The following is a 12,001-nucleotide window of genomic DNA, read 5'->3' on the forward strand; positions in this document are numbered from 1 at the left end:
TTTTTCCCTCTACAACCCTGGCCAATCTGTCATTGCATACTTCTCAAAAATATCATGAATCAGATATCAAGTCTTGTTGATTCTCTTTTAAATATCATATTTTCTGAATTTATATTTATTGACATATTTTATAAAGCTCTTAATCTGAGCCTTCTGTTCAATATTCTGATTGTCAGATATGCATTTGTTTATATCTGTATTTAAGTATATAATGAAATCTGGAAATTCTGTACTGTGAAGATATAAATTGAATTACACAGTGAGAAGTATGAACATCTAATTATCTTTCTTAAATTCTGAGTTATCAGATGCCTGTCTCAGAGAGTTAGAAGTGAGAAATGAAGTGAAAAGAATATATCTGAGAAGTCAGAGTGAGACTGAAAAATCATTGAAGTATTGCAGTATTATTGATTTTAACTTAATAAAACTTGTTTATTTCTATTCAGAGACTCAATATTTCAGTTTCAATGAATAGAAAGAAGCTTTGAGTTTTACTTTGAGAAGTGCTACAGTCTGTGAGTTTTAGACTGATTCTGTAAGTCAATTGAAAGATTACTTGTAAAAGTCAGATTACTTCACATCTTCAAGAATAAATCTCACATTATAATTTTCAGCTCAGAAGAGAAGTGTGTCTGTCAGACTAAGATATTATAACAATCTGTCAAAAGTATCAGCTGTCAGTTACTTGAAAGTATCTCTCTGACAGAGAGATAAAAGGAAGAAGTTTGTAATGATATGTGCAAGTTCTTGAAAGCTCAGTGAGTATATATGAAAACAGAAAGATTATACTACTGTGATTACCTATTTAGTGAACCCTCTGAGACTGGGAAAACTAGCCTTGTGCAAGCTTTGGCAGGCAAATATGATCTGAATATTTATATGTTGAGCTTGACAGACTAAAACATGACTGATGAAGAACTTCAGTGACTCTGTAGCCATCTATCACACTGTTGTGTCCTTCTCATTGAGGATATTGACAGTGCTGAAATCAATCATGAGAAAATGCAAGCCATACAGAAGAATGGCATGAGGCAAAATAACCAAGTATCACTCTCTGGCCTCTTGAACGCGATTGACGGTGTCTTATCATCCAATGGGAGAATCTTGGTCATGATCACAAACTGCTGACATCAACTTGATGCGGCCCTTATCCGCCCGGGACATGTGGACATGGAAGTGAAATTTACACTGATATCAAAGAAGCAAATAAAATCGATTTTCCAGCATATGTATGCTCACAGATGCTGTACCAATCTTGCAGACATAACTGCTGAGTTCATCAATCAAGTTCCTGATTGTCAGTATAGCTCAGCAGATATTCAGAACTATCTATAGAAATATAGTAATTCTAATTATGCTGTTATGGAAGCTCAGAAGCAATTTCTGATAAAGAAGTGAACTTTTGCATCATTTTCTGCATGATATTCATTGATGATTGATGACTTGCTTAGCTAGGAAATGAAACCTGGAGAATATCACACAGTTTAAATTTCATATATATATGATATATGATTCATGTAAATGACTGATACTGTACATAAGTCAATTGATGGGCATGCAAATATTGGTTTAAGTTGATGAAGAGCCATACATCAACAGGAAGTGTGAAGGATGTACTGTGCAAAATCATTGAGTTGGTATACCTGTGATGGTCACAGCAGAGAACATCATCAGTGCTCTAGAAGCAGGCCATTATTTCCGATCTGGTGTTGAAATAATAATGCTAAAAATGCATAGTTATCCCACAACAGTGATCTGAGAGACACAACCAGGGCATCTTGTTACCAGTATTTCAGTACAATTTTCACTCATTCTTTTCTAACTGATTGAATTATTAGTATTATATGATCAAATTTGAGTTAATGAAGCTGCTAAGATTATTTTCCTCAGTTTCAAAGTCTAGATCTGTTGTTGTCATCACTATCTATGAACAAATGTATACATATAGAGGGAGAAGCTGTCCTCCAAACATAAACAGCATTGAAAGCCATGTTCATTGTCCCTCCCTTTCTTTGATATGACTGTCAAACTACCTAGTCGACCTAGGACAGCAGGAGAAGTATTACCTTCCACGGATCATTCCCATGTAGAGATGGAGAAAGATGAGGAAGAGAATGAAGAGAATGAAGAGGATGAAGGGGATGAAGAGGATGAAGGGGAGGTAGAGACAGAGAAAGACAAGGAAGAGGAGGAAGAGAATGAAGAGGACAAAGAGAATGAAGAGAATGAAGAGGAAGAGAAGGAAGGGGCGGAGACAGGCAGTACCAGTGACTACCACTCTGAATTGGGGGAAGAAGACTTAATTCCTCTCACACCAAGTGTCACTGATTATCTGTAAGAACCCTGTTTCACATCAAAAATGCTTATTCCAGCTAATAATCTCAGAAATCTAGTAAGAGAACCCTGAAGAGACTTGACTTGCACAAGCTAAATAAGCAGTACAGCTGAACATATCATGTATTTTGTGAGAGAATGTACCTTTTGATGAGTGCTTTCTTTATACAGTGAAGAAACATGTTTACTAACTGATTAATAGCTGAATGATGAGCCTGAGAAGAATCAGATGAACATGATAAATGATTACACTCAATACTCATTGCATAAAATCTGACCAGAACACAGGTGCATCAGATATACAAAGATATTTTAAGTGAATTATTTCTCACTCTCATAAGTAAAAGCTCTCAGCATATTCTTGATATGAGAACAGGAACAGATATCTGAGCAATAGAATATACTGAGTGTGTAAATCAGAAGCTGATATCTATGAATATTACTTTGAGTCTGACTAATCACTATAGCAGCAAACATCTCAGTGCACTGATTTGAGAAAATGATTTGAGCTCAATTCAATCTTTCTTATAAGAAGTGTACTCACTCTACAAAATATATTCTGACTTATGATTGATTTCAGTGTTTCATCAAATTGCACTTTTGAGATTAATAACTTTGAGAAATGGAATTTGCTGTACAAATTTAATCTCATTCATGAATGAGAGTTGAATAATTCAATCTCTGACTGTGAAAAACTGTGCAGAGAAGCTTTTAAGCATTTAAAACCTGATGAATACTTTAAACTCAAATCACTTAAGTATGACTTTCTCTCAGATAATGAGACACATAAAAAAGCTGTACATACTCTTGAATGACAACAGTATGTTATAGAGAATTGAGATAAACTGAAAAAGCCTTTTTACAGAGTAATAATCTGCACATAGAGAATGAAAAATGCTGGCTTTATCAATATTAAAATTTGAAGATTCATGATATATCAAGCTTTATACATTCAATGAAGACTTACTACTAAAGTGAAATAGATTTCAATAGAGTCATGATAAGAATGTAATAAATTAAAGCTATTAAGCAGTTTTACTCTTCAGAATATTCTGAAAGAACTAGAAGTATTTTCACTTCAGGTTTTCACTCAGAGCTTTAAATAATCAATGAATAAGTTATAAGTATATCTGATGCAAGTGAGATCTGATCTGAAAAGAGAGGAACTTCACATATACCGCGAATTATATATAATATACAGACAAAAGCTGAAGCTGAAAGTGAAAGAGTAGAGAAGAATGTATATTTAAACCTATTAATTATCTTCTAGTTCTTTGCAGAAATCTCAGATAATGCACTATAGATCATTAGCATAGTATCATGACTCACAGATAAAAAGTTCTACTTTCCTTCAAGGTCAGTGAAACTAGGCCTTAGATCAATTTGAGAGGTGTGACTACATATCAGTGTATGCAGGCATCTAATAACTCAAGAATCTTCTTTCAGTACATCTGATGATTTCTGAGTGTATTGTATCTAGAGTGAAGAAACTTTGACTGTACTGCAATTACTTATATGAATGAAGATGTTCTCTGTCTCTTCAGTCAAACAGTTGTCTATTGCATAGAGATTCTTCAATCCTGCATGAAAGCTTTTGTCAATGAGACTTGGTTTGATAAATCACTCAATGCAGATAATAACAACTTCCTGACACATTGAATGATCACTTATGAATTCAAAACCTACTTTCAATTCCATCTCAATGCTGAGGTTCTCACAACACTAGAGAAGAGTCTGAAGTTTCTTAAACAATGTATACAATGATTCAGAAGTAACTGATGAAGTAATCTGCACAGCTTGTTCATTGACTGAGCTGTCTGATAATGAGCCTTCTCTCTTCCTTTCAATTGTCAAATGCTGATGAATATTCCAGAAGGCATTTATGAAGCACTTATACAGTGTTTCTCACAATCATATCACAATTAGCTCTTCTAACTGACACCTGCTTAATCTGGTTATGTCACACAATGATCATGTCAAATCTCACACTACACACTTGATCATTGAGAATGCTTCTTATTTGAATGATTTTCACCAAGTTTATCAAGCTTTCTGGCCACTATCACCAGCAATCATTAGATTGTCTCTTATTCCTAGTCTCAGCCCTCTTCAGTTATGTTCATTGCTTCATCAAGATGTACACTTTATTCAGTCTTCACAAGATACAGATCATCTTCTCTTTGTTCAGTGACAGATAATTAATATTTCATAGAACATGTGAGGAAATCACAAGGCTTTTTGATTTACTCAAATCAATGACAATCACCAAAGGTGATTAATAACTGCATGGCTCATATTTTTGCAGCAGAGAGTTAGAGAAAGAGATTCAAGACTGCTGAAAAAGCAGCTGCAGCAGCTGACTGAAAAAGATATTTCTGTTCAGCTCTCTTCCTTTGCAGAGCTCAAAGTGAGAGTTTCAGAATGAGTATAATTTGAGATATACTGATGGCCTGTATTTACTCTTCTCTATCTGATGTAGGGCACTGTTTAATTTTCTGTTGTACATGTGTTGTTTGTTCCTAGTTGATATAAATCAAGGGAAATTGATTGATTACTCAAAATAGAACATTCAGAAAATTAGAAATTCCAGATGCACAGAGCTCAAACCTGAACTTTGACAGTTAAATCTAAATATGTCTATAAACTCCCCTGTGTGATATTTATCAAATATATCCCAGGAACTCTGCTGTGCAGCAGGGGCTTGTTCCTCAGCTATTCATGCTTCAACACTTTGATCCCACAGATGCATAGTTTTGGCACCGGCGCCTTATGGCTATACACAGCTGAACTGTCATTTGCAACTGATGAGTTGTACAGGTCTATATCTCAACAGAGCCCCTTGACACTAAGCCAAATGTTTGATTCTTGCTTGTTTTGGACAATTGAATATATTCTTGACACCTTTGTATAGCAAGGCCTATGAAATGATTGCCTATGCGATCTGTATGAATGGCCATACATAGACTTGAAGAAAACTACAATGCTTGGGTCTCTCAGCCCAGACCCAGGTGCACTCAGCACACTTAAAAACTTTGCATACTTGAGCAAATCTTATCTCAGCATGCTCAGCCTCTCTTCTCAATATTTTCAGATTAGCATGATCAACTAAACTCCTTTAGACTTCTGTCAAGTCCTGCTAACTTCTGAATCAATAAGAGACTTCACATGTGCTCACAATCTAATATCTTATAGAGAGTCTGAAAAGAAACAGTTTCATTATATATGAAAAATCAATATCACTTATATAAAATATTTGATTGACTTTGAAATTATATATCTACTTTAAATATCTGTCTGATCATCATTAAACTGATATTTTTTAAATTCTCAGTCATTCTGCTATTATCTCTGCTATTTTACAACTCACTATCTCTTCTCATTATATTATAATTATTGATAAAAGACAGTGTGTCTTTTGAATCTCAAGATATTCAATGTCAGATATGCTTCAGCTAATATTCTTTATCACTTAAAGATGAATTCTCTCTATAATCACTACAGTCTCTTAATAATATAGATGATGAATATAATATATCAGACAGTGACTTAACAGAGCTTAAATCTATTAATACTTCTTCAGAATTTGAGATTACTGATACTGATACTGATACTCTGCAAGCTTGTTCATAATTAAATTACTATGACTCATAGTATCTGTCTACAATATCTTATAATTAGTAGAAAAGATAGTTAAAATTATCTTATATTATTAGAATATTATAGTGAAATAGTTAAGAAATGAAGATCTTTATAGAGACTTGAATTCAGAGTTCTAATATCTTAACTTATTAATAATATAGTACTTCTATAAAGCAGTGAAATACACTATATTCAGCACTTTTCAAAGTAGAAATATTCAATGATAATCAATATTATACTGTCTTACTTATATAGAAGCTGAAATATCTTATTAATACTCTTTTCTTTATAAAATTCAATTATAATTCTGATCTGAATATTATTGACTTTCAGACTACTTTTGAGATTATTCAGACTGATGTGTTAACTTGATTTGATCTACTTACTTCTATTCTAAAAAATAAATATGTCAATTGAAAGAGCTATGAATAAGACTCAGATAAAATAACAGCTATCAAATAACTATTTATTATTATAAGTATTATATATCACTCTTATTTCTTAAAAAACTTGAACTTCTTCAGCTCTATTCTCTCTGTATATTTTTATAACTTAGAAGTAAAATGATAAGTAATAGAAATTATTTTTAACTTTAAACTCTATCACAGCTATGTAATAAGAAATAGATTGATAATGAAAATTACTAAATAAGAGAAGATATGACTTAATATTCTTAACTTATTAATATTTCTATCTAATATCTTAAACTTCTAGTAATCTCTGATAATATCTGTTATTTTCTAACATGTTCTTTGAACTTCTTCAAACTCATTGAAATAAAATCTCATAAAAGAGGAAATAGTTTGAAAGAGGCATGAATATTCTCTGATAGTCAAGCTGCTTTAAAAAGACTTAGAAATAGTCAGATTCATAATGATCAAATGAATCTTGAACTGATTTTAAACTCTGTTTTGAAAATTCAAAAGAGAAGAACATCAAAACTGATAATTCATCTACATTGAGTTCCTGCTCATATGAATATTCATGGTAATGAATTGGCTGATTCAGCTGCAAAAAAGGGTTCAGAATTAAGCAGATCTATTCAAAAAACAGTGTCCTGGTCTTTCATAAAGAGAAAGATAAAAGAATCTTGTTTAAATAAGTGAAATGAAAGCTGGCAGAAACAAAAGAAGAGCATATATTATTCAAGATTTGAGATAAAATCAAAGTGGAAATCTTGTTCAATTAAATGCAAAAAGAAAATATTCTCATTCATAATTCAGCTAAAACTAGGACATGGTTATTTCAAATCCTATATACAAAGATTTGATGATAGATTTGATTCAACAGAGTGCTCATTCTGCAATACAAATGAGAATTCTGAGCATATTATAATACATTGTGCATTATACAATAGTCTCAGAGTCAGATTAAAGAAGAAGTATGATTTAAATCAATTAAATATGAGGTTCTCATTCTCAACTGAGACAGGACTTAAATACTTAATAGACTTTCTATCAGAAACTCAAGCAGCTACAAGAAAATAGCTCAACTCAGAAGTATCTGAATATGAAGAGATGGAAATTGATTAGATATAGTCTGTTAAAACAGCTATACACTATCTTTTAATAATTTTATTTTATTATAGTCTCTCTTTACTGTACTTGTTTCTTTCTGTTCTTTTCTATCTATCTATTTAATGTGTCTATCTTTAAGACTATGTTCTCTTTTCCTTTGTCATGATATTTTCAAATGGTTTCAAAGTATCAGAAGGTGTTGAAATACTGCAATTTGTAAACAGTTTTTATATTCTGAGCTGGAATTTTCTGATTTTGCATATCTGAAATTGATAAATGTATAATAGTTGACTCTATAGATATAGGAAAAACTCTGAGAACTAAAGGTTCTCAGGTAGATATCATAGTCTCTGACTGCATACATCTATAATTGAAGAATAATAATAATAATAATAATAATAATCTTTGAACTTCTATTAACTTCTGAGTCAATCACTTGACTAATTCTTACTGTTAGATTAAACTTCAGCAGCTTGTCAAAGATTCTTGAGCTGTTATAGTCTATGATAATATGAACTTCAAGAAGACTGTATAAGATGAGATAATCAGATATAATAATTTCATAACTGCTGTAACTACTGCTGCTGTAATTATTTCTTCTAAGATTTCAGAATCTGATCTAACTCAGATCATGCATGATTTCACAAGACTATTAACACTGTAAGAAATCATTGATATATCTAATATAACAGATAATAATAATAAGCTTCAGAAGTAAATAATATCATGTTTTATTTCAGATACTATTTGAAAGATTTATAATAATAAGATTAAAAGTGTTTTCAGTACTGTAAATAATTTACTATTTTAAATATCTATTATTAATACACTTTCTATGTATAGAATGTGTTTTCAGCAGTTGAGTACTATTTTTGAAAATGAGAGCACTATTGCAGAAACTATGAGAGTTCATGAGAAGATATTTAATAATTTTCTTGATTTATTAAGAGATTATACAGCATTTTCAACTCATCTCTTTTCAGTGTATGAAGATACTTTGATTATAAAACTTATTTAATCAGTCAAGATAAAGCAGTTAAAATCTACAGATATCTTTAAACAGTGCAACTAACTTCATTCTATTTTTAAATAATTTCATATTTAAATGAATCTACTCTTCACTATTATTTATACTCATTTTGAAGCTGAAGTCTCTGAGAAGACTCATCACTGTATTCAGTTTAATCTTACTTATTAAAACTGAAATTCTATAACTACTATCAATCTGAAATATCATCTTCTTAAGTCAGTGATTTCTCAGAGCTTTATATCTTGAAGTCTTACTCTATTTTATACTATTATATAATATTGAGATTATTCAGTTAGTAATCTTGAGTGCTCAGAAGATATTGATTCTATTATATAATAGCTTAGTTCTTCACAGTATCTTCAGCTTATTAAAGATGTATACATCAAAGTATTTACTCTTAATATCTGAAATAAAATTAACTCTCAAATCTCTCAGCTTACTCAAGATATTGAATTCTGTATTATATATTATCTTCTCTGAGAATATGAATTATTCATTTGAATATACTATGCTGTTAAGCATGATAATATTGAACTTCTTAAGTACTTTATTTTATCTCTGATTATCTTCTTTCTTAGTACTGATTAATATAATTATGTCACTGAGATGCTTCATTATTTTTAAATACTTCAATTCATCAAAATCTCTTCTCTATATTAAGTGATTATAACTGCAGATCTTGTCAACTGATCTGAAAAACCTGACTTCTTCAAAGCAATTGATCTAGGTATGAAACATCTCAATGATAGCTGTAAGCTGAAGATGAAATGTTATAAAAATTTAATAAAGAATATCTATCTTATATTTGATTGAGTCTGTCTGTTAAATATATGAGTTCATCAGCTATAGTAGATTTTAGAGTCTATCTTTGAGCATTCACTTACTGAGAAATATATAAGTGCTGTTACTAAGCTTGAGATATTCTCTACTACTAAAAGTCTGTTGAAGAATGATTATATCTCATCTTGAGATTTACTTTTACTATCAAAGAAATGTATGTTTGACTTCTTGAATATACTTTTGATTGAAGTGAAAAGTCTGAAGAAGAAGATTAAGTACTTTAATTAAGTGTGAATTCAGCAGCAGCTGATTACAATGAACTTGAATTTAAATAATATAATTATTAATGCTGAAGTTGAGTCTTATTCTGAGAAATTCAATGATAATATAGAGTAAGATTCTATTTTTATTGAAAATATACTATCTTTATCTACTGTAAATAATCTATCTGATACTTTGAAAACAATTCTGAAGAAGAATAATTAAAACTGATGAATATACTGTAGCTTTTAGACTGGCCGCTGAGATCATGAATTTCACATTTAATTTCATTTGGTCTGGTCTCATACATTTCTTGGTGTGAATCCCGCTGGGACTAGTTATTAAAAAAACATGCAAAGTGACTATATATAAGATCTTAAAATGAAACCATGACTTGAAAAAAATGAGAAAGTGATTTCATTTGATCTCATTTATTCTCATTCTTAGCATAAAGTTACTATTTTTAGACATTTTAAGGTTTTTTTAGACTATTTTTAATTTTTTAAAAAGTAACACTTTTTGATAATACTCAAATGAGATTTAAAGTCATTTAAAGCAATAAAAATAATTTAAATTGAGAAGTGGAAATCATGGTCTTATTTGAAAAATGTGACAAGAGTAGACAGTAAGTCTTACTGAGACAGTATGAGACTACTATCTAATGTTAAAACTGTGTAATGAGATTGATCAAATTGATAATAAGACTATCAAAAAATCTGGTCCTGGTCTCAGACACAGTCACATGATCAGTCTAGTAGCTTTACTTACTTCATCTTCATTTAATATATAATATTACATTTTCACTGATAAATATATTAATAATTGAACTTCTGTATTGTTCTGTTAACTTATGAGCTAATTAAATATCAAGATTTAAAATAAACATGACTAACATCTGATAAATTTTATTTTTGAGATATTATTTTCTATATTAACTAATTTATATTTATAACTGATACTTACAAAGAATGTCTGCATAGAATCTTCAATACATTCATTTATACAGATTACTTATTTATTAGAGTTCTACTTGAAATCTTCTTCATAAAGCAGAGCAGTATAAATAAAATAAGAATCTAAATTATCAGAGCACTGCTTTCTGATGAAGAAGAAGATAATCTCTTTGACAGTAACTGATATGACTGCATTGATGAGAATGCACTGAGATTCTTGAGCTTGTGTTTGAAGATACTATATTCATTCTTGTGTACAATAATCTGACAGTGAGAACAAGAATTCTCAGACTTGGTTATCTGAGCTCTCTTCTTCTCAGAGTACACTCAACATTTCTCATTATTCTCTTAACAGGCAGTACATCTGTTCTCTTTCAACAGCTGCTCACTCAGCTCTGTCTTCATTATTCAGTCAATATGGCCTCACATCCTCTGCTTCTGCAGAGAGAAGCACTGGAACTTCTTATAGAAGATCAATCATCATTTCTCTGATTTCTGGGGCTGATAGAATGATGAGCTCTTGCTCATCATTCAATTTCAATCCTGTCTTAGCTGGCTTGTCAGCTGTGTCTGCTCTCAACAGACACAGCTGGCGGACAGAGTGTTGAGAGAGAGGGGGATGTCATATGATATTGTTGACAGTGGTGGCGGCAGTGGGGGGGAGGGAGTGCTCAATATAAGAGACAGCTGAGAGGGCGGGGGAGGTGGGCTCATCAGTGCAGGGGGTGAGGGGGGCGGGGGGAGCCATAATGGCTCTGAGAAGGGAAAGGGAAAGCTAATGTGACATGTCAGTGATTGATTCTTTCTCTATCACATATATCTCATTCATATTCATATTGCTTACTTGATTGATTTCAACAGAACTTCTTCCTCTGCAAAGAACAGAGAAGAGAAGAAGCCTGAGAAAGAGAAATACTGAGTCTAAGAAATGAGATAAACAAAGATTAATTCACAGAAGAAAGTGAAAATCTAGAAGATATCTTCAGTGATGATGATTGAGAGAATGATGCATTATTTCTACAAGCTACAATATTGATGATTACTTACTATGTTCTGCCAAGAATTTCTAGAAGATGATATGAATGCAAATTCATTGAGCCAAAACTCACTTTCAGCAAATTCAACTTTGAAATCAAACTAGTCAACTCAATCTTGAGCCAGTCAGTCTCAGATGTAATGATTGACGGGTGTAGCAGTGTAACTATCAAAATGTGTGCTTTATGAAGAAAATATCCCAGACAATTGACTTCCTGACAATGCAAGGCTCAAGTTGTAGAGATAAGAAGAGAAACAAGAAGAAGTAGAAATAACAAAGAGAAGTAATGTCTGAGCATAAACAATCAATTAAGAAGGGTTTTCAGCTTCCTCACTTGTCATGACATGAATCCTCTGTTTCAATTGTCTTGAGTTAGAAAAAATCTGTTTAGAACTTCTTCATCATCTCTCCTGACCCTGTGAGCTTTGCAACAGCAAGGTCTTGAGTGACT

The sequence above is a fragment of the Blastomyces gilchristii genome (genome assembly GCF_000003855.2).
Source record: "Blastomyces gilchristii SLH14081 genomic scaffold supercont1.2, whole genome shotgun sequence".
NCBI classification, from domain to species: Eukaryota; Fungi; Ascomycota; class Eurotiomycetes; order Onygenales; family Ajellomycetaceae; genus Blastomyces; species Blastomyces gilchristii.